Source organism: Mytilus edulis, chromosome 14, assembly GCF_963676685.1.
Source record: "Mytilus edulis chromosome 14, xbMytEdul2.2, whole genome shotgun sequence".
In the NCBI taxonomy this organism is placed as follows: Eukaryota; Metazoa; Mollusca; class Bivalvia; order Mytilida; family Mytilidae; genus Mytilus; species Mytilus edulis.
The window spans coordinates 58,907,199-58,929,731 of NC_092357.1; positions in this window are offsets into that span (position 1 = coordinate 58,907,199).

Below are 22,533 nucleotides of genomic sequence, written 5' to 3' on the forward strand. Positions count from 1 at the left end.
TAATGGTCACAAGTTATATATTAGAAAACATTATATCCGGTAGTACAAACGTGATTCCCTTGTAAATAGTGCTGAACTTCCAAAGTGTTAATTTGATATTTAACATTTTTTTCCTCTTTTTTAAAAGCAATACTTACAGAAATTGATAATGAGAATATTTGAATTAAGCTTGAATTGATAAATGTCAGTGCTCAACACCATTTTTTTAATTACTTTCGGGTTTTTACATAGTCTTGTGTAGACTTTTTGATTGTTATTTGCTTGTGTTTTTTTTATCATAGGGTTGTCATTTAAATGGTTGTACTTTCTTTGTTTATGTTATACAGGGTACCGACATTGTCTGTTTTTCATTTGACTGGTGTTTTTCTTCTCCTTTATTTTCTTTCTGACCATGGTAATGTCTGTTAGTCATTTTATTGATGTTTTTTTTTCATTCATTATGTTTTGGATCATGGTTTTGCCTGAGTTTAAAATTGACTGGTTGTTTTTCTAGGATTTATTTTTTTGACCACGACATTAACTTTTTTTAATTTATTGCTGTTTTTTTCTTTGTTTATGTTTTGACCATGGTATTGCCTGTTTTTTATTTGACTGCTGGTTCTTTCTTTGTGTTTGTTTTTGACCATGGTATTGTCTGTTTTTCATTTAAATGCTTGTATTTTCTTTGCTTATGGTTTGACTGTTTTTTTATGTTTCTGAACACGGTATGGCTGTTTTTCATTTGAATGGTGGTGTTTAAGTATCCTCTTGATCTATCTTCAGTATCAATGGTTCCAAGGTTTTAAACAATCAACAATTGTAAAAGTATTGGTGTGCCCTTTACAACAAATTACACAACATTTTGAAATAAGTTTGCTTTTGACAAATACAGTAATAATCTATTTTTCAAAATATCATCGTTCTATCACAAGTTATATACACGATATAACATGTACCTATAAAAGCAAACGTGCTTATTTTAAATAGTGTTGAACTTTTCATGTGTTAATTTGATATATTGCACAGGAATCCTCTTTAGTAAACCGTTGATAATACTTATAGAAACTGATTATTCAATTAGCTTTGAAAGGCGATTAAATTGATCAAGGGATTAATTTCAAGAGTTCACTCGTTTTATATAAAATGTGGCTGTACTTTAAAAATAAACGTGTTCTTCGTTTAAAAGTAGAATAACAAAAAGATTGAAAAAGAAAATTCAAAAGGAAAATTCCCTAATCAAATGGCAAAATTAAAGGCTCAAAAACTTTAAACAAAGGGATGAAAACTGTTATATTTCTGTCTTTGTACATGCATTTTTTTATGAAGGAAATGGTGGATTGAACCTGGTTTTGCAGCTAGCTAAACCTCTAAATTAATCAAGAGGTCCAAATGATTAAGTTGAACTCATCCCTACGTAAATTTTACGGACGCAATCACAAGTTGGTTGACCGTTATGGAAAAAACAACTTTTCACAGATGATATTGGATATGTTCCTTATGTCGTAACTACAATACCCTTCCCTTTTCACGCCTGTGACCAACCAAATTAGACTTATAACCGGATTTATAATAACATCAGCAACACGACGGGTGCCATATGTGAAACAGGATCTGCTTATCCTTCCGGAGCACCTGAGATCATTCCCAGTTTAACTGTCCCTCTAATATCTTTCGTCCCTCTTTTGTATGACAGTGCCCTTTAAAGCAGACGTGTTCCCTGTCAAAATGATGTTCATCTTTCTAAATGTTAATTTGTTAATTTAGCAGACTACTCCTGTTTGGTTTTAATGTTGACAATACTTATAAAAAACTGATAATAATTTGAGCCTTGACTTAAGATTATATTGATAAATGTACAGACGGATTTCAAGACTGTCACCAGTTATACATTAGATGTAATTGTACCTTACAAAAACAAGCGTGAACCTATTTGGTTTGTTCACACATCGTTGCCAAATATTTAATTTGTTTTCGACTGTCATGCAAGTGAGAGGTTTAGCTAGCTATAAAACCAGATTGAATCCACCATTTTTTACTTAAGAAAATGCCTGTTTCAAGACAGTTATATGGCAGTTGTTATCAATTCGTTTTTTGTAATATAATCGTTCTGTCACAAGTTATATATAAGATGGAACGTGTACTTATACAAGCACACGTGTTTATTTTAAATAGTGTTGAACTTTTCAAGTGTTACTTTGTTATTTAACGCAGTAATCTTCTTTTCTTTCTGACATTACCTATAGAAACTGATAATACAATTAGCTTTAACAGGCAATTAAATAGATCCATGGATTTATTTGTAGAATTCACACATTTTATTTAAAATGTAGCTGTACCCTTTTACCGACATGCTCGCCGTTTGAACTGTGGTAATCTTTCCAATTTTTTTATTTAGCATACTACTCCTCTTTGTTTATAATGATGACAATCCCGATAGAAACTGATAATAATTTGAGCCTTGACTTAAGATTGAATTGATAAATGGACAGACTGATTTCAAGAACGGCATAGTTATATATAATATATAATCATACCCTGTCAAACAAGCGTGATCCGCGTTTATATTGTTTTAATCTTCTCATGAGTTAATTTGATAAATATGTCATTTCCATAAAGGCTTGGTAGAATACCGACACTCCTATATCAGTCCTGGAACGATACTAAGACAAATATTGACTATTGATCATTTTTGAAGACTGTACGGTGACGTTTATTTGTTAACTGTTTTGTCATTTGAACTCTGTGGAGAATTGTGTCATGTGAATTTATACCAGATCGACTTATTTTTAGTTATTTTGTTTTAAAATGTAATATTTTGTCTAACAATATCATACACTCTATTTTTCTCGCCACTGAAATTATCAAATTATGACGATTCTCCAAAAGAGATGAAAACTATAGACTATAGTTTACTTTTTATTGTTTCTCATTTGATATGATATAATGACCCTTTGATTGTTCAGTACTAGATATAGTTGAAACAAGACATCTAGAGAGCCAAGTGCATTCGTATGCATCGTGTGTTACCATGTCGTCTTCAATACATGTTTCCGCTGTTTGTCCACCACAACGCTTCTCGTAAAATGTTGACGACACAATAGAAAATAACAGAACTCACATATAGGAAAAGTATTTAATATATGACGTCAATAGTTGAAGTGTTGTAAATTTTCATGTCAAATGTCGCAAAATTCAAAATAGAGACTAAGTCTATAATTTTTCTAAACTGTAAAATGTATTTAAAAGGGAACACATACAGATAACTAGGCCGAGCCAGGAATTGTTATTAATTTCAAAAGGGTTTACTGTGAATTCATTAATATTCGTTAGAAACCAATTTTCGTGGATTTCGTGGGTACAGGAGAACCACGAATTCAAATGTTCAACGAAATACAAATTTTGTAAAGGAATGAGTGTAGACTTTGCCAAAAACCACGAAATTAAATATCCACGAATATGTAAGTTTTCCTCAAACCACGAAAATTGGTACCCACGAAAATAAATGAATCCACAGTATTCTCTTTTAAAGCAGGGAAAAGGTATTGATATTTAGTGGGAAAAAAGAGAGACATCAGCTTTATCAACTTGAAAAACTACGAAAGACGAACAAGAACACAGACACTTGTAAAAATTAGCAATACAATTTGTATATTAAATAAAGTTACGTTTTTACATATAATAAAACGGCAATACAGACATAAATAGCATTTGGAATACTAATGATTTTTTTTAACTCAGGAATAGATTACTTTAGCTGTATTCGGCAAAACTTTTATAAATTTTGGTCCGTAATGCTCTTTAACCTCGTAATTTATTTGGCCTTCTCAACTTTTGTTCAGCGTCACTGATGAGTCTTAATAGATGAAACGCGCTTCTGGCGTAAATACAAATTTTTATCCTGGTATCTATGACGATTTTATTTGGTCTCTTGCAATGAGTTATCTTATTAACAATTATACCACATCTTTTTTTATATCTAAAGAATAACAGTTATTATAAGCTGTTTTTTCTTTTTTGACGAGTTTATATTTATTTGTACCATTGCCATTTTGATAGCAGCAGCTTAATTGTTGGCACTGCACGAAATAAAATGTTTTTAAAATAACCATATGTCAACATATAGTACACGGTACTTGTCTATCCCAAATTCATGTATTTGGTTTTGATGTTACATATATATGTTATATTTGTTATTCTCGTGGGATTTTGTCTATGTGTGTTACATTTTAGTGTTATGTCGTTGTTCTCCTCTTATATTTAATGCGTTTCCCTCGGTTTTAGTTTGTTATCCCGATTTTGTTGTTTGTCCATGGATTTATGAGTTTTGAACAGCGGTATACTACTGTTGCCTTTATATATAACTGTATCTCGAAATAGTTTTTTTCTGTATATTTAAATGTTTTTTTAATATATTTTTATCTTTTTTTTGTAAGGCGTTAATAGTTATCAAAGGTACTGGGATTATAATTTAGTATGCCAGACGAGCGTTTCATCAGTGACGCTCATATGTAAGTATTTATAAAGCCAAACAAGTAAAAAGTTGAGGAGCATGGAGGATCCAAAATTCAAAAAAAAATTGTGCCAAATACGTCTAAGGTTATTTATGCCTGGGATAAGAACAATTTTAGTTTTTCTCGATAAATTCAAAGTTTTGTAAACAAGAAATTTATAAAAATGACTACATTATTGATATTCATGTCAACACAGAAGTATTAACTACTGGGCTTGTAATACCCTCGGGTTAACATGGTTTTCATTTCATTTAGTAAGACATTTAATTGAGACCTTAGATCAGATTATAAACACATTATCCAACTTTGCTTTTAAAATAAAGATTTTATTTCCCGTGAAATCGAAAGTTTAAAGAAAATTTGAACAGCAAAAATTCCTGCTTTCACTAATTTTTTAAAAAATTATATAAACAAATAAATCATGAAATGAAACGTCCGTTTTTAGTGATATCGTAAAACTGTTTTGAAATTAAACATATATCAGTATATGACGATAAAATACCATTAAGCATGTTTAGTGAAAATGTCCTTCCGATCTGTTATGTCCAGCTTGAGTAATCAAGGAGTTTGAAAAAAATATTCCCAACATCTAAACGAAGACTACGAGTGACATTTTCGTCTTTATTATAAAATTTGACTGTTTGTATGAGTGCACAGACCTTGTGACCAGAAACGAAATTAGCATAATAATAAGTGCTTAAATCATTTATTCAAAGCATTATATAAAAAAAAATATATTTAAAACCGTAACGTTAAACAGAAAATTTATTCAAAAATATAAGAAATGCTCTTCGGACGCATTAAAATTATTGAGTGATATTTTTGGTTTTAACACGAAGCGAATGATGTGCAAATGCCATCGTTTTAAATATAATAGAATTTGATGCGTTTTTCATACAAGTGAGATGTTTAGCGCTATAAAACCAGTTTCGATCCACCATATTCTACATTTGAAAATAACTGTACCAAATCAGAAATTTGACTTCAATGACGCTGGATTCCGAAAAGGATAAGCGTACACTCCAAGATCACCAAATATACACCTCTTTGTTGATAAGTTTGTTTCGCAATTCATTCATTTGTTAGCATTATTTGTATATTGTTTTTGTTCCCTTCCTTTTCATTTTGGATTTTGGAATAATTGTATTTGGGGTCTTCAGCCTTCGAATTTTGATTCTTCTTGTGAAGTTTTGGGCCTTTTTGTTTACGTAACGAAGGTTTAATACGGTCAAGGACTATTTACTTTAAGTATCTCCTGATTGAATCTGTTTCGACAATCCTTGCCAAATAGGACATCAACAGTTATTCCGTGTTAACATATACGACCACATTTTAAGTGTATTTTTTGAAAATATTAACGTTCTGTCGCAAGTTATAAATAAAATGTAAAAGTTCCTTTAAAACAAACACCATCCCCTTTCAAACAGTGTTTAACTTCTTATATTTACATCATATCATTTTCATATCGTTTGCAATACTTATAGAAACTGACAATTAGAATCACCTTGATAAGATTGAATTGTCAAAAGAACAGATTTATCTTACGACATTCACAAATTGTATAATATACAAAAGTAAGGGGATGAAATTACATGTTAAAAGAAATTGGGTGCTGATGTTAAGTAGGGATTTCGTCCAGTTATAAAAGGTATAAAAAATAGTACGTTTGAAGCTGTCAAACTGAATTTTAGACCCCCTTAACACAGAATTGTCAATATTTTGATTTAGAGCGGGTAGAAATTTCTAACATTTTGATATTATTTGTCCGAATAGTACTACACTACACTGTGAAAATCGTTTTGAGATAGAGCAGGTGCGGTTTTTTTTTTAATTTGAATTTATTGTCTAAAAATATGAACTACGAAATAACTATGTTCTTGGGCCTAATACTGATAGGTTTCATTTCGAAAATGTTAATGAAATATCACCAAACAAGTCTCAATTTTATTATTCATTTCTATACACGTGTTTTATTTATTCCGTTTTAATAGAGTAAGTAACAATAGATCCTTTCCTTTCTTTATTTCTTTATGTTACTTAAACAAAGCAGAAATGTACTCTAGATTTTTTAAGATTAAAGTGGAAGCGTCAATGATGTGAACTTTGGTTTCAATATCTTGATAATGAAGCGAAGACTCTGTTAACACATTATAGAAATGATGATTTTTTTGGATATGGTTATATACTTCCTATTGACATTTGGTATCAGTAGTCGTAAATACCAAGCTGTTAATATAGATTAACCTGGAATTGATGAATATCAAAATAGCAAGAGTACAATTAAATTTGAACTTGTCGAAAAATGACAGCAGTAATGATAGTCATCATGTTTGTGTTTCCGTTTGAATCTGTGGAGACTACGCAACACGAACCCCACATCAAACTGATCTCAGGTGGTCCGGAAGGGTAAGAAGACCCTGCTTGAGATGTGTAACTCGTCGTATTTCTCATATTAACAAACCCGGTATATAGACTTATGTTTTAAGTCACATTCGTGGAAAGGGAACATTATAGCAGTTACAACATAAGACGACGTAAACTCTTAGTCATAGGATATGACAATTAGATAATCGCTGTAATAAGATTGTATTGATAAATGGAATGATTTGTTTTGGAATACTTTAAATGTAATTAACCGCTTAGCATTATTTTTAGATTTTTGATTCATTCAAAATTAAGTGTGTTTTTTAGTATCAAATGAAAAGAACTGTTTGCATGTCACCAATCTCTAATAATTCTGATTTTTTTTGTTAATGGTTTTGATATTGTCATATTGACTGATAGTTTTGATATTTGTTCAATTTTCTATCAACACAATTTTCTAGACGTTAAAAAAAAAAAGAAAAGTGTGGTTATCATCTCATTGTAGTATTGTTCATTGGAGGTTTTTTTTTTGTTCACACATCGTTGTCAATATAATGGAATAGTATGCGACTGTCATACAAGTGAGAATTTTAGCTAGCTATAAATTAAGGTTTAATCCACCATTTTGTTTAAAGAAAAGTCTGTACCAAGTAAGGAATACGACAGTTGTCATCCATTCCTTTGATAAGTTTGAACTATTGATTTTGCAATTTGAATAGAAACTTTCCATTTGAAATTTTTCTCGGAGTTTTGTATTTTAGTTATTTTACTTTTAACAAAGAAAGAAAGATAACTCAGCATTTAGTAGAAATGTTTTGTCAACAGCTTAACTCAATTCGTTATATGGAAACGAAAAAAAAGCGACAGCATTATATTCAGTTCTGCGGGCAAGTAGATTTACTTAAGGAATGACTGTCATGTTTTTTCTGTCTAGCGCGTAGCGGGTTATTTAACAGTGTGCACCACATTTTTTATGTTATTTCGAATAGACAGAAAACATATTACAGTCATTTCTTATAACTTAATTCTAAATTCCATTTTAAACCGTAGAAAACCATGAAAAAACGTTGATGACGTCACGGTCACATGACTAAATTATGTCTATGGGCTCATAACAAAATAACGTCAGCCAATCAGAAGACTCGTTACATCCAAAATTAAATTATTTATGATTAAATTGAACGATTGCAAAGATTACTCATTTCAATCCTTTTATCACAATCAGATAAAAAAACTACACCCCATTGTTGAACCAACTACAAAAAAGTAAAATCACAAAAATATGAAGTTCATAATCACATGGCAAAATCATATAACAATACGCATCAAAAAACGAATGGACAAGAACTGTCATATTCCTGACTTGGTACAGGTATTCAGATGTGTAACCCCTCGTTTTGCTCATGTTAACAAACCCGGTACATAGACTTTTTTAGGTCACATACGTGAAAAGGGAACAGGAAAAGAAATAGAAAATTTTCATCTGCAAAATATGTATTCTAAAGTGATAGAGAAAGATTCGTACTCAAAAATGGCGTAAACAAGGTTAGAATATGTTAACAGGGACACACTGACAAATATTTGCGACTTGTGACTCTATGAAATGTCGCAAATTGTCTTCACAGCGCTATCAAAATCAAATAAGGACGTGAAATTTGTATCCATACGTATTCAATGAGGTGAATGTTGTATTATTCATGTGCTTTTTCGAAGCGTTTGCTTTGTTCTTTTGTATTTCTTGTTCCATACAAGAACGATCTGAGGAATACATCTTGAATGCTAACACAATTGTACGAATGGTGTATTCCACGTCACCTTTAATAAATTTTTCAAATAAAATGTGTTGAAAGTATTAATACGAGACAGATAAATTTTCGACAAATAAATATTTATTTGTAGCATTTATATTTTAAAATTCATAATTGTTTTAGTCAATCTGTATTTGCCGCTTTATGCTTATAACTATCAATTTTGACTCCATTTTTTAAATCACCGTTTTAATTTTAAGGTCCGGATTTTTTTATGAAAATAAAAGTTCAATTAATAAATACTAAAGACAATATCCAGCTTTGAAGTAATATAAAATTATTTTCTTGTTGTTCGTTCTTATTTAATCGAAATTGTTGAACCAATTTTATGCACGTGGTTATACTTAGTAAACAAAGTGAATTCAAACAGTCACAAAAATGTGTTTTTACATTTTCTATACGTTCCCATTTTGATAAATTAACTTTTCCTAAACAGCTGAAAAATTATTTGGTGTATTTTAAATTGTTGTTTAACATGTTATAACATCAGTTATTATAATTAAGCTTCCAGTGTATGTTTGTATACATTTTTTACAAGGGTTTTCGCTCCAGTTTGCGGTACGCGGTAGCCGAAATTTAACGTGATATCTCGTTTGTAATGACATTACATATTGCGAAATATGAAAAATAATAAGCAAGAAGCGAGGGATACCAAGGGATATTCGAACGCATAATTCAAACAAAACTCTCCTTTTATTAAATTGTTATGATATGATCAATTTGACTCACATTAATATTATATACATCTATTTTATTAACATCTATTTTATCAGCAATCAACGACGGGCTTCAAAGTTATGTGAAACTGCCTATTCTTGAGGGGCGTGAATCAGATGTGGATACTTAAAAATTCCAAAGATCTTTTACAGTACATACAATCTAACTCTCTTTCATCTTGTAACAGTATTAAAACATTTGACTTTTCTACTCTTTACACAAGTATTCCACATTCCAAACTAAGAGGCAAATTGAAAGAGTAGGTATTGCTTTGCTTCATAAAAAAATGGCCAACGTAAATACAAGTATCTTGTCCTAGGGAGGGATACATCCTACTTTGTAAAGGATCACTCTGATTCAAACAAAAAATTCTCTGAAACTGATACAAGATGCTTGATTTCTTGTTTGACAACATATTTATTACGTTGGGAGGACGTATTTTTCAACAGACTGTCGGCATTCCAATGGGAACAAACTGTGTCCCTCTACTTGCCGACGTGTTTCTTTATCGTTATGAGGATGACTTCATGCAGGAACTTCTTAGGAAGAAAGATAAGAAGTTAGCAATATCCTTTAACTCTACTTTCCGCTATATAGATTATGTTCTTTCACTAAATAATTCAAAATTTGGTGACTATGTGGAACGCATCTATCCTATCAAGCTAGAGATAAAGGATACTACAGATACAGTTAAGTCGGCCTCATATCTTGACTTACATCTAGAAATTGACAATGAGGGTCAGTTAAAATCAAAACTTTATGACAAAAGAGATGATTTCGGCTTTCCAATTATGAACTTCCCATTTCTTAGTAGCAACATTCCAGCATCACCTGCATACGGGGTATATATCTCCCAATTGATACGATATTCACGTGCTTTCATTTCCTATCATGATTTTTTTGATAGAGGGTTGCTGCTCACAAGGAAGCTATTAAACCAAGAGTTCCAAATGGTGAAGTTGAAATCACCCCTTCGTAAATTTTACGGAGGCCATCACGATTTGGTTGACCGTTATGGAATAACCGTTTCACTAAATATAATAAATGATATCGGATATGTTCCTTATGTCGTAACTACAATCCCCTTCCCTTTCATGAATGTGACCTACCGAATTAGACTATTTACCAAATTTGTTATCACATAAGCAACACCACGGGTGCCACATCTGCTCACCTTCCGGAGCACCTGAGATCACCCCTAGTTTTTTGGTGGGGTTCGTGTTGTTTATTCTTTAGTTTTCTATGTTGTGTCTGAGTTTGACTGTCCCTTTGGTATCTTTCGTCCCTCTTTTATAGTGAATGTGTATCAAAAAATGAGTTCAAATGCCAACATCAAAATTTTATACTTTAACGATCATCACAAACAGAAATCAATAGTCACAACATTTGAACATTATCATTTGCAGAGATTAGTGACAATCAAATAAACTCCTCATAGATACCAAGATTAAATTTTGTATTTACGCCAGACGCAAAAGACTCATCAGTGATGCTCGAATCAAAAACAGTTAAAAAGGCCAAATAAAGAACGAAGATGGAGAGCATTGAGGACCAAAATTCATAAACGTTTTGTCAAATATACGGTAATCTATTCGCGCGTTATTCAATAGTGTGCACCACATTTTTTATGTTATTTCGAATAGACAGAAAAAATATTACAGTTATTTCTTATAATTTATTTCTAAATTCCATTTTAAACCGTAGAAAACCATAAAAAAAATATTGATGACGTCACGGTCACATGACTAAATTATGTCTATGGGCTGATAACAAAATAATGTCAGCCAATCAGAAGACGCGTTCCATTCAAAATTAAATTATTAACAGTTTGCCACAAAGCATATGTTATTTTTAATGAATCGATATTCAAAAACTATTGCAAAGCAGATGAACCTTTATTATGAAAATTCGCTTTTTATCAACTCAATATGAAATCAAACGGTTTTTTTATTGCCAGTTACTCTAAGTGTTATCAACAGTTTAATACTTGAATAATAGAGGTATAAATTACCAAGAGTTCCAAATGGTGTAGTTGAAATCATTCGTTTGTAATTTTACGGACGCCATCACAAGTTGGTTGGAATATCTGTTTCACAGATGTTATCTGATATGTTGTAGCTACAACTCCTTTCCCTTTTCACGAATGTGACCTATACTACCGAATTAGATTTTTTAATGGATTTGTAATAACTTGAGCAACACGATGGTTGCCACTTGTGGAGCAGGATCTGCTTACACTCCCCCCCCCCCCCCCCGTTTTTGGTGCGGCTCGTATTGCCTAGTCTTAAGTTTTATATGATGTGCCTTGTGTGCTATTGTTTGTTTGTTTGTTTGTTTGTCTTTTTTTTTAGCCATCGTGTTGTCAGTTTATTTTCGATTGATGAGTTTGAATATCCCTTTGGTATCGTTCTTCCATCTTTTAAAATAAATTATGTAACAAAATTTCATTTGGGAAAATTAAACCAATTTAAAAAGGAACACGTGTGATTTAAAGGGTACATTTATATCTTATAAATAATGTCTTGCACTCTTGGAATCAATCCGTCCATTTATAAAGTCAAGGCTTATCAGTGTCAGACAGTATTGTCAAAGGTGTGAAAAAAGAGGAAAAGGAATGCTATATTAAGTATCACATTAGCACTTTGGAATTTTAAAACAAATAACGATAGGGTTTAAAGAGTAAAATATCATAAATGCAGAACTACGGGGAAAATCCATAAGGAAAATCCTTCATCAAAAGCCGAAACACATAAAACGAATTGATAACAACGGTTATATACCTGACTTGGTACATGCGTTTCCTCATCTAGAAAATTGTGGTTTAACCTGGTTTTGTAGCTAGCTACACCTCTCCCTATTTGGGTCGTCAACGACAGTCGCATATATTCCATTAAACTGACCAACATATGTAAGAAATAATACAAAGGAATGAAATGCAAAATTGTCAATTTTTGGGAAACAAACCAAAGTCATAAATATTTACCATCACGAGTATGAGATTTAGTATGATAAAGGAACTATAGTATTCAGAAATAAGGACAGTATGTGAAAAATCACAGGTGGCCGTCCGGTCTCTATCAATAAGTAAAAAATTGACACCGTAAAATGAAAAACGTGTTCAGTATTTTTGTTATTTTACTTTGTGTAAATGACAGTATCAGTGAGTATATTTAGCAAATACGGCCTTTTCACGGAAGGGGAGACAATTCTACTTTGATTCTGTAACTGACACTGTTTCTACCTCACACTGCAACACAATATGTTATAGATAATGAGGAAGAAGTGGGTTACCGCTAATCAGATTTATTACTGTGGTAAGGCACATACAGCAGGATATATCCAGACTATGTAAGCAAAATCTAGAAAAACAGAAGATTATTCTATTGTTAAAGTCAATATTATTTGGTTTCAAATATACGATTTTATGCCTCTAATGTTTATACTGAGTAACCATACATTGTGTCGGATTTTAACCTTATCTTATAATGGAGTGACATCATATTCCGGCTTATTCAGATAATTTGAGTTTTTTTTGATTTTTTTTACTCAAGTCAATTTATGTGTATACCCTTTTGATTGCAATGCCCAAAAGCAAATTATTTTCGTGAGCAGTTTATTTTCGCGACTTTTGCAAGTAAAATAATAACGCGAATATGGATCGTCATGAAAGGTAATAAATCTTTCCTAAAGTAAATGTGAAATATAGCATCCACGAACAAACAAAGTTAACCGTAGTTCAGATGAAAATTGTGAACTTTATTAGGTTCATTTGTAATTTGCATTTTTACCGTTTGAATATGTTTTAAAAATGTAAGTTTACTAGGTCAAGGATCCAAGGTACTGTAAATTAAGAAATTTTCCATGCATATCAATGCGCGTCTACAAAAGACTCATCAGTGACGCTCGAATCCAAAAAAGTTGAAAAGGCCAAATAAAGTGCGAAGTTAAAGAGCATTGAGGACCAAAATTCCTAAAAGTTTTGCCAAATACAGCTAAGGTAATCTTTGCCTGAGGTAGAAAAGCCTTAGTATTTTAAAAATTGACAACTAATAGTGTTTGGCGAAAGGTGCTTTATTATAATAATGCAATAATATACAATTATACCAAACATGGTATCAATAAGCAACAATGAACAAGTGTGAATATGAAGCACCTTAACCCAATCTGGGTAAGATTAAATATAAATTATAAGGAAGGAAAAAAAAAATTAATCAAATACATAATAAAATGTGGCTGGAACATGCTCTTGCTAAAACCACATGCTAACTAAACATCGGATGACGCAACAAGGGGAGGCAAATCTAGTACACGGCGTTATCAATTAGGTACAATGAGAGTTGCCTCCCATTGTACGCAATTGACAACTTATAGTGTTTGGCGAAAGGTGCTTTATTATAATAATGCAATAATATACAATTATACCAAACATGGTATCAATAAGCAACATCGAACAAGTGTGAATATGAAGCACCTTAACTCAAACGAAGTCGCCAAACAGGAAAAAAAAAAAAAAAAAAAAAAAAAAAAAAAAACATGTGTGTAATCATGATCCTGTTTAGTCTGACAATTCAATAGAAGAAGGATACCCTTCATACAGCTTGACATTGTACATGATAATAATTTCGTTAATCAAGCAAATGACAAATATGTAAAACTAAAATTTCATCAACAACATTGTAATTCATGTGTAATTCATGTAATTATTATCTTTGACAACAGTGTCAAAATCAGTGCTACATCATGCATAATAAAGGCATTAAAAAAAATATGGATAATTTCAGTCATAAATAGACACCCTTGTAAATACAGCGGAGGGAAAGGGGGACTTCTACACTACACAATCATGGCACTAGTGATCACACTATTAAACACTACTTAGTCTAGGTGAACTTATAACTCGCTTATAATGCAAGGAACAAAAAAAAATAATAATATTACTAAACATATCTGCCTCAAAGATATTCTAAACGAACTTGGGGATAATCATACACAGTAACACGCCCGCATCTGCAGGGGAATACTATCTCTTTTATATCATATAGTACACACCTGAAAAACAGGGGAAGCAATCACACCTGTCACTGCAAGAGTTTTGCAAAATTATGATATTCGGAGTTATCACACAAAAACACGACCGCATTAGCAGGGGAATATGATCTCTCTCTTAAAATATAGAACACACCTGAATATTCAGGGGAAGTAATCACACCTGACACTGCAGGGGGTTAAAAATAATATCATAATATTGGAACATGCTCTTGCTAAAACCACATGCTAACAAAACATCAGATGACGCAACAAGAGGAGGCACATCTAGTACACGGCGTTATCAATTAGGTACATTGAGAGTTGCCTCCCATTGTACGCTATTAAAAAATTTGTAAACAGTAAATTTAAAATATAACCATATCAATGACAATTCAGGTCAGCACAAAAAGTGCTGACATGAATTGTCACATTTTACATCCAAATTATTGTTATTTGAATTTATTCGTGGGTATAACATGTACATGAGGTATAAATGACTTGAATGATTATTAAAAAAAAACGAACTTGTACACATACAGCGAATATTTTTTATAATTCAATTTGTGATTAACACTCAATAAGTGGTGACTGTGTATTATTTAGTCATCGCACTTGGATAATGTAAAAAGGAGAACTCCTATGCAGTTCGTGATTTAAATTGTTTTTTGTTTAAATAAAAGAGTAACAATTTACTGGATGCTAAATGTACCGCTGACTGTTGGACAGATTAATGATATCTTTAACCCTTCCCTAAATAAGCTTGCATAGCAATAAAAATATTCGATATGAATGCCAATGATCACAGTTTTATAAAAGTAAAAACATTATTATAGGTCAAAGTAAAGTCTTCAATACAGTCTAAAACTGAACAGCAAGCAATAAATGGTCCACCAATGACTTGTGTAACATGTGTAAGACCATTCAGACAGGAAAACCAACGGTCACATCTATATAAAGAAGGGAAAAGATAAACACTTATAAACCACATCAACAAACGACAACATCTAAACACCAGGTTCCTGATTTCGACAATTGCACATCGACGTTTTAATATGTACCTTTATTCTTACCCGAAACAATAGTGTAACATCAAATCATATATGATTACATATGCAAACATATATACATATATGACGACCTTTATTACTGCTGTTCAACAAGTTCAAATTTAGTTGTATTACCAATGTTATTTCAACTGATCGGGCGGAGCTTATGTTTTAATTTGCATAAGGACAGTCTATTTGAAAATGTGAGTTATAAGGATGATTGCCGTTATAATTATTATTGAATTCTAATCACTAATCAGTGTCACCAAAGACATATACAAAAGAACTGAGTGTATGATATGAGACGAATAATTTTACACTTCATTGATGAGCTTATCCCAAAACTCCTATCTATAGATGGACTGGTCTTCAATGAGCAAACTTTTTAAACTCCTCCCAGTCAAGTGAAATAAATCTAGTAATACTGTTGCTATAAATAAACTCACCATAGATACCAAGACTAAATTTTGTATACACGCCAGACGCGCGTTTCCTCTACAAAAGACTCACCAGTGACGCTCGAATATTTTAGTATTTATCAATTCCATTATTTATGTATGTACCTGTCCCAAGTCAGGAGCCTGTATATTCAGTGGTTGTCGTTTGTTTATGTGTTACATATTTTTTTTTCTACATTTATTTTACATAAATAAGGCCGTTAGTTTTCTCGTTTGAATTGTTTTACATTGTCTTATTGGGGCCTTTTATAGCTGACTATGCGGTATAGGCTTTGCTCATTGTTGAAGGCCGTACGGTGGCCTATAGTTGTTAATGTCTGTGTCATTTTGGTCTTTTGTGGATAGTTGTCTCATTGGCAATCATATTACATCTTCTTTTTATATAATCTATATTAGCAGCTTTATATTTACGAATACTGATACAGCCTTCACTTTACAAATAAGCAAATTTCAATATAAAGTATATAACCATATATGTAGAAAATCATTATTGTTTTTATACTGTGTTAACATGGTCTACGCTTCATTAAGCAAGAGATTGAAACAATAGGCCAGATTATTAACACATCCACCCTAATCTTTAAGATCTAGAGACATTTTTTATATGGTGACTGAGAATAAAGAAATAAAAGTTCCACTTTTAATTACTCTATTGAAACGGAATAAAGAAATAAAAGTTCCACTTTTAATTGCTCTATTGAAACGGAATAAAGAAATAAAAGTTCCACTTTTAATTACTCTATTGAAAGGGAATAAAGAAATAAAAGTTCCACTTTTAATTACTCTATTGAAAGGGAATAAAGAAATAAAAGTTCCACTTTTAAGTACTCTATTAAAACGGAATAAAGATAAAAAGTATTAAGAAAGGTTTTTTTTAGAGCCTATTGTGATACATATATGCCAATATCATTTTTGAAATCAAACAACTACGTTGACCTGTCGTTAGTGAATATGAACTTTCCTAGAACGCTGAACCTTGTGGCAAGGTTCTTAGAAATATTCTTGCCATATGAGCAAGTACAGGAATTTAGCAAATCATACGGCTGAAGACAACGTCTACTGGCTTAGATTTAAAGGTACGACTTGCAAGTTATGCCACTCATATAAATACAGAATAACAATAAATTGTCCCGAAATCAAACTTCACATTATCAAAATAGTTTAGATGAGAAATAGGAATTATTGTAATGGTTCTTTTCTAATTTATTCGAGCGTGTGTGAGTTTAAAAAAATTCTTGGATCGAATTTTTAGGTTTGTTAATTCCTTACCAGTTTTATGGAAGTGATTAGTAGATAGATAGATCATTAATAAAACTTGGTAATACCTTGATCCCTTGTCTAATTAAGCTCAGATTTTAAAATATTCTAACGGCCATACATAAATGATGGACTGCATTTCAGTTGTTTTATTTTTCGACAAGTACAAATTCATTTTTACGGTTGCTATTTTGATATCCCACAATTCTATAGTCCATGTATTTTATCACTTAGTCTAAATCGATACTGATCAAGGTTTCATTTTAAATATTACCAATTGTCAATATATCATAAACGTATAGCATCTAACTTTATCTGAATATAGCATGTACTCTTTTCTTTTTTTGTAAGATGTTAACATAGCCCTTGCTTCATTTAGCAAGAGATTGAAACAAAAGTTCAGATTATCCTAAATGTCAATATATCATGTATTTAGTTTGGCGATATATGTACTCTTGTCTGTTTTGTAAGGTGTTAACACGGTCTTGGCTTTATTTAGAAAGAGAATAAGAAAAAAAGTTAAGATTTTTAAAACATCCCTATTTTATTTCAAGATCTGGAGCATGTTTTTCCGTTGGTGACTTAGAAACTGCAAATGGAGAAGAGATGAGAAAAACTTCAGCTCTAACTTACTCTTTTGAAACGGAATAAAACGTAACTTGACAATGTAGAAATAAACAAAAACATAAAAAGTAGACTTGTGGTGATAATTCCGGTCCGGCTTGAGAGATCAACATTATTCTATAAATCATCCCAGACATTAACCTTGAGGAAATTAACAGATAATATGGCCAACATCAATAGTATGAATGTAAAGATTTTCAAGTATTGCCGTTCATGCATATAAATACAGAATAACCATACAATGTCCCGGAACATAACTTTTATCCTGGAGTGACAGATCCCAGACAAACCTGCAATACGATTGGTTATATGATCGCGTATACCATATGAACAGAAAAGAAGATCAACATGGAAAGAAGTGCTGGAAACAGGTATACGAAACAATATTTGCCATACCTCTTTTACTTCTACTGGAAAAACAAAACGTTTAGAGGACAATTGTCCATTTCCTAAGGCTCATTTGTTTGCATCTGTCTTTAGTCAGGAACCTGATGTTCAGTAAATGTCGCCTGGTAATATAATGTGGTTCAAAAATGTTTCTCGTTTCTCGATATAGATTAGACCGTTGATTTTCCTGTTTGAGTGGTTTTACAGTAGTAATGTTTTTTTGGGATATTATATCTTGTTGTTCGTTTTGAGGCAAGGCTCCGTGTTGAAGATAATACTTTGACCTATAATGGTAAACTTTTTCAAATTGTGACTTGGATGGAAAGTTGTCTCATTGGCATTCATATCACATCATCTTATATTCACTTATAGCTCTGTGTATTTATAAACCCAAAACATATGTTGGAACATTCTTTATCAATGTACATGTAATTGATGTGATAAAAAAAAACACATAGTTGTTCTTTGATTACCGTATGACTATTATTCTTTCAAATTATAGCTGTCTTATCTGAATAATGATGTAGAAAAAGGTAATTACAATCTTTTTCGATATTGATTGAAAAACACCGTTATCCAGAAACACATGGACACTGATAACTAGTAAGAAATCATCCCAAACTCGGATGAACTATGAAATTCCTAAAATAACGCCAGATGATATAAATACTTTAAATAATTAGAATAGCATTATTTATCTATTGATGTTATATTAATATTTTTGTAAACGACTAACAATATGCAGTTTTTCTACCTGAAGAATTCCTGAACTTCTGGTACTAATGAAACGGGGACCTTCACTGAGATAGCTCTGTCATTGGAGTAATTGTTAACAGCGAGCAATACTGTTGTTGAATAAAAAAAAAAAAAAAAAAAAACAACAAAAAACAAAAAACAAAAAACATTGCAAGATCTGTATAACCTTTACCCTTTGTTCAGAGAAGCTTACTTTATTGCATATTCAAACCGCAATATAGACATGATGACCTTCATTATCATGATTATTGCTGTTAGATTTTATTTTCGATGAGTTCAAATTTATTTTTACTATAACAGCTATTTTGATTAACTAAATTCTATAGTTGATTTATTTGATTAAGGACAACTTAGCAAGATACCAGACCAAAGTTCAGATCATTTACATATCAAACTTTCATCTTAAGGAGGTAGACCTAGGTTAAGGGAAATAACTCTTAAAATCATCAGTATGTTTGTGTCAACCATTTTCAAAAACATATTCTAAGCTTCTAGGTTACATAGATTATTTTTAATCTGTTTCAGGTAAATGCTTAAAAAACATTGAAGAACTTGACTTTTACAAACGCTTAACTGATTTAAAGAGTTATCTCCCTGAACCAAGGTCTACCCCCTTAAGAACTAGGGAAATAAAAGTTCAAATGGAAACAAAAATCAATAGAGAACAAATCACCCTGGTAAAAGGGAATAAAAGAAAATAATAATAAGTAGAAATGATAAAAATGAAGAGTAAACATGTTGGTGACATTTCTCTACTTTTTGGTTGGCTATACATGACGGGTGCCACATGTGGAGCAGGATCTGCTTACCCTTCAGGAGCACCTGAGATCACCCCTAGTTTTTGGTGAGTTTGTGTTGTTTATTCTTTAGTTTTCTATGTTGTGTCATGTGTACTATTGTTTGTCTGCTTGTCTTTGTCATTTTTAGCCATGGCGTTGTCAGTTTATTTTAGATTTATGAGTTTGAATATCCCTTAGGTATCTTTCGTCCCTCTTTTAAACAATCGCATATACTTTATGAGCAAATATTAAGATTAGGATGCTAATTTAGACTGAAATCAGGTAAGTAATATAATAGATGAATAACCCGTTTGCTTTCAACATAACAATGATGATGAAAATGATGAATTTTACTTGGAATTTTTTAACCTTTTCGTTAGTTTTTGTTTAGTCTTTTATAAACTGGTGATTATATTGTATTAGTTGTTTTGTGAGGGGTTTTGTTTGGCAATTTGTTTTATTTGACTCTCTTCGACATTAGACCTTTTTTTCTTAAAATGTCCTGCACCAAGTCAGGGAAATGGCAATTGTTATCTTATAGTTCGTTGCTGAGTGTGTTGCATTGTCGTTGGTTTTTTTGTTGCACTAGTGTGTCTGTTGTTTCGTTGTTTTCTGTTATATTTGATGTGTTTATCTCAGGTATAGTTTGTAAGTCGGTTTTGTTTTCTCTCAATCGATAAATGACTTTCGAACAGCGGTATAATTCTGTTGCCTTTATTTAGGTATTCGATTTTTATTTTTATTCTTCTTTTCATATTATCCAGCTCCTATCGAAGTAACAGTTGAATACTATAGTGACACAATGTCTACGTCACAAACAAGAAATTGAATAATTGCTGGTGACATTAATATAGGTTAAGAAGTTGGTGACGATTGGAAGATATATTAGGTAATAACTTGCGATTTGAAGATGGTATACGTAATTGCTGACGATTGAAAGATAGTTTACGTAGTTTCTGATGATGGGAAAAAGATACGTATCCAATGACGATTTGAAGATAGTTGACACATTTTACACAAATCTTTTGTTCTATTTTTGAGACAATCGTTAATTGGACTGTCTCCCAATTTCAACCTATCATAAAATGTAATTGAAGAGGATATTAAGTACATAAATGGTATTTCAATACTTTTATTACCTTTAAATGTGTGAAACCGGTCGCTTCATGTTGCATTACACTCAGACTATAGTTCAGATTATTAACACATTTCACTTTATTTCAAAAAATCAAAAAGAACATGTATATTATGGTAAAGTTAGAATTTCGAACGGAAAATAAACTCTAACTTGAACGTATACTACAAACAGCTTAGAGTCTGAAAAGACCGTATTTTGTGCTCGACCAGTAATGTCGAAACTTGTGTATATTTTAGTCTAGACGCCATCTTATTACCTTTCGAGATAACCACTGGAGACTGCTGATTTCCATATTACCCGATATAAGCATAAACATAGATATAAATTTAAAGCGACCTCGTGCAATTTTTTTTTTTTATTTCTGTTTTATTTCGTGCTATATGTTAAATAAAAAGCTAATTATCGTCGTTTTTAGCTGTATAAGATTTTATTTTATTATCGTCGTTTTTTTAGCTGTATAATAATAATTTTTTTTTAGCGAATCAGTCAATTGATGCGTAATCAATATTTTGAGTTAAATTGAAGGTCACATGAATACGGATTCAATAAGGTCGAATTATTCACTTGCACGTGAATAATTCACAAGCAAGGTTTCTTTGCTTATTTCATTTTTTACAAAATGATCAAGTTTGGTTGCTGAAAACGAATTAATTTTTCATCATTTCAAAAAATTGAAAGATTCAGCCAAACAAAATTTATTCACTTTTTCATATCTGGTAGCTAGTGTCCCTTAAAGTACAGTGACGTACTGTCGAGATAACGTCGAGTCTATCGAAGTAAAGTATGTGCTCGATACTACTGGTCGAGCACAAAATATGTTCTTTTCAGACTCTGAGCTTTTTGTAGTGTTACTCTATTGAAAGGAAATGTTAACAAAAAATCAATAAAGAAATGACAACTCTTGGTGATATTCGTTTATGAAATGACATCAATATATGATGATTACATAATATTCACAATGATTACAAATTAGCAGCTAAAACAAGTAATGTCCTCCTGTCAATGTAACGTCATATATTAAGGTAAGCGGACAGTTTCTACGTCACAAGCAAGATGGTATTCGTCAGTGACTGGTTATCAGAAATATTTATTCAGCCAATAAAAGCAATGGTAGTAAACCTCTGTTAAATAGTCATTACTCAATCTAAATGAAACAAATCCAGGTTACAAGACCAAAACTGAGGAAAACACATCAAGTATAAGAGGAAACAGAAAGAAATAACAGGAACACGGAACTGCTACAGATATACAAATGTCAACAAACAAAGACACGGAGTATGTGGTGATAACTGCATTTCAAAGGCTACTTAAAATTGAGAATGGAAATGGGAATTGTGTCAACGAGAAAACAACCACACAAAAGAGCAGCCGAAGGCCAACAATGGGTCTTCAATTCAGCGAGAAACTCCCGCACCCGGAGGCGTCCTTAAGATGGCCCCTTAACAAAAATGTATATAAGTTTAGTGACAATGGACGTCATACTAAACTCCGAAATGCATGAAGCTGTTTCAAAACTTGTCCTAACATATAATAATTTAACAATAATATTCTGAGTTTGTACTTTATTTTGCTTCTAATTTTCTTATTCGAGCGTTACAGATGCATGCGAACAAGCAATTAGTGGCGCGCACACATAACATATAAACATGGTATTTTTATTTTTAGTTTTAAACTGGTAAAG